The sequence below is a fragment of the Colobus angolensis genome, unplaced genomic scaffold (assembly GCF_000951035.1).
Source record: "Colobus angolensis palliatus isolate OR3802 unplaced genomic scaffold, Cang.pa_1.0 Scaffold50, whole genome shotgun sequence".
In the NCBI taxonomy this organism is placed as follows: domain Eukaryota; kingdom Metazoa; phylum Chordata; class Mammalia; order Primates; family Cercopithecidae; genus Colobus; species Colobus angolensis.
This window is the reverse complement of record NW_012118488.1, coordinates 5,308,836-5,311,721: the sequence shown is the minus strand read 5'-3', so window position 1 is coordinate 5,311,721 and position 2,886 is coordinate 5,308,836.

Genomic DNA, 2,886 nt, shown 5'->3' with positions numbered 1-2,886 from the left:
GTAGAGATGGGATTTCACCGGGTTAGCCAGGATGGTCTCGATATCCTGACCTCGTGATCCGCCCATCTTGGCCTCCCAAAGTGCTGGGATTACAGGCTTGAGCCACCGCGCCGGGCCTATTTCTTTAAACCATTACATGCCTCTTGGGAAACTAGTTATGCCCAGAAACAAGTGTCTCAAGAATTCAAGGGATGTTCCTGCCTTGGCCTCCCAAAGTGCTGGGATTACAGGCATGAGCCACTACATCCAGCCAAGATGATGCAATTTAAATAATAATGTACTTTCACTATTTTATTTTTTTTTAAGTTTATTGAAAGCATGAGATATTCTGAATGATACGTCATTTTCAGCCAGGCGCAGTGACTCATGCCTGTAATCCTAACACTTTGGGAGGCCAAGGTGGGCAGATTGCTTGAGACCAACCTGGCCAACATGGTGAAAGAGCATCTCGACGAAAACTATAAAACTTAGCCGGGCGTATTTGCACACACCTGTAGTCCCAGCTTCTTGGGTGACTGAAGCACGAGAATCACTTGAACCCAGGAGGCAGAGGCTGCAGTGAACTGAGTGAGCCACTGCTCTCCAGCCTGGGCAACAGAGCCGAGACTCTGTCTCTCAAATAAATACATGAGTTAATACTTTCACACACCTAGCTGATGCAGGATTAGGACCTAAACCAAGCCTACTCCAGAGGCAGTACTTTTTTTTTTTTTTGAGACGGAGTTTTGCTCTTGTTGCCTAGGCCGGAGTGCAGTGGCACGATCTCGGCTCATTGCAATGTCCACCTTGCGGGTTCAAGTGATTCACCTGCCTCAGCCTCCCAAATAGCTAGGATTACAGGCATGCACCACCACGCCCTGCTAATTTTGTATCTTTAGTAGAGACAGGGTTTCACCATATTGGTCAGGCTGATCTTGACTCCTGACTTCAGGTGATCTGCCTGGCTCGGCCTCCCAAAGTGTTGGGATTACAGTTGTGAGCCACGGCACCCGGCCCAGAGGCAGTACTTTCAATCTCACCCTAGTCTACTCCGTATTTATCATTCAGTTCTAACAAATTGAGTCCTAACATCCAAAGCCTTACTCAGCTTTCACCACTACGGGTTGATGTCACTTACCCTCCAAACTCACTTCCTCACATCACTTGGGAAAGTATTTAAAGACAGATTAAAAAAAAAAGGCCTGGCACAGTGGCTTACGCCTGTAATCCCAGCACTTTGGGAGGCCAAGTTGGGTGGATCACAAAGTCAGGAGTTCAAGACCAGCCTGGCCAACATAGTGAAACTCCATCTTTACTAAAAATACAAAACAATTAGCCGGGCGTGGTAGCGGGTGCCTGTAATCCCTGCTACTCAGGAGGCTAAGGCGGTGAATAACTGGAATCTGGGAGGCAGAGGTTGCAGTGAGCCGAGATCACGCCACTGCTCTCCAGCCCAGGCAACAGTGCGAGACTCCATCTCCAAAAAAAAAAAAAAGGCAGTAAAGCATAGTGGCCGTGGGCATGGAGTCTGAAGACAGCTCTCGGGTTGGAAACTGGCTCCTCCTCCACTGGCTAGTTATGTAACTTGGCTCAGTTTCCTCCATTGTAAAATGGGGATACTGGTGCCAGCCTCCGAAGAATCATGAAGATGCAATGAATGCATGTATATAAAGTTCTTTGAACAGCCCTGGCAGAGTAAGCCCATACTTTGCTGCTTTGCTGCTGCTCCTAACCCAGGTACCTCCACCAGCATGCATAAGTGTCCCCAGGGAGCACAGTGAAGTGCAGGTGCTCAGGCCCTGCCCCAGACTCTTAAGATGTTTATATTAAACTTCTGCTTAACTGTGATGAGAATGTAGCATATATAAACATATATGAATTATATTTGAAATTAAGGAATGATTTTTAAAATGTTAAACTTCTTATCAACTGTTGACTGGAAACTAGAATCTTTACACATTTTGTTTGTGTACTAAAGCATTAAAAGTATTTCTTACTTCATTCCAAAGGAAAATTGAGCTGTTTTCTCTCTACTCTGTCAGTGACCTCAACACTTCTGACACTAGATGTAAGGGGGCTGTTCCCCTTCACACTGAGCAGCTCTCTAGCAGACACTAGCTGGGTGTCCTCTCCTTCAATTCTGATGCTGTCTACCTGAAGTCAGATCCCACAGGTTAAGGACTCCAGCCCCCAAGACTGCCCCCATTTCAAATGCCAATTGCAAGCCCCAGCTTATGACTTTGTTCTTCTGACAATTGGCTATAAACTAAGGGTTCCCATGACCCCCTTTTTAGACTCAGTTAATTTGCTAGAGAGGATCATAGAACTCAGGGAACCACTACTTACATGTATTGGTTTAATAAAGGATATAGCTGGGCACAGTGGTGTGCATCTGTGATCCCAGCTACTCAAGAGGCTGAGTGGGGGGACTGCTTGAGCCGGGAGTTCAAGGCTTAGCCTGGACAACATAGCGAAACCCCTTTATCTCTTAAAAATAAAGGATATAGATAGACCAGATGCATGAGGCAGGGTATGTGGAAAATGGCATGGAGCTACACTCTCGGAGTGTACCACCCTCCAAGCACCTCAGCAATCTGGAAGCTCCCCAAACCCTATTCTGGGGTTTTACGAAGGCTTCATTACACAGGCATGATTGATGGCATAATTGGCCACTGGTGAGCAATTGAACTTTAGCCCCTCTCCTCTCCTTGGAGGTTGTAGGGAGGCTATCTAGGAGCACCCACAGCCACTGGTCATCTCATTAGCATATAAGAAACCTAACATTTGAGATTACAAGGGTTTTAGGAGCTGCGTGCCAGGAACCAAGGGCAGAGACCAAATATGTACTTATGTCACAATGTCATTGTCTGATATTTACTATAGCAGTATACATAAAAAGCATAGAAG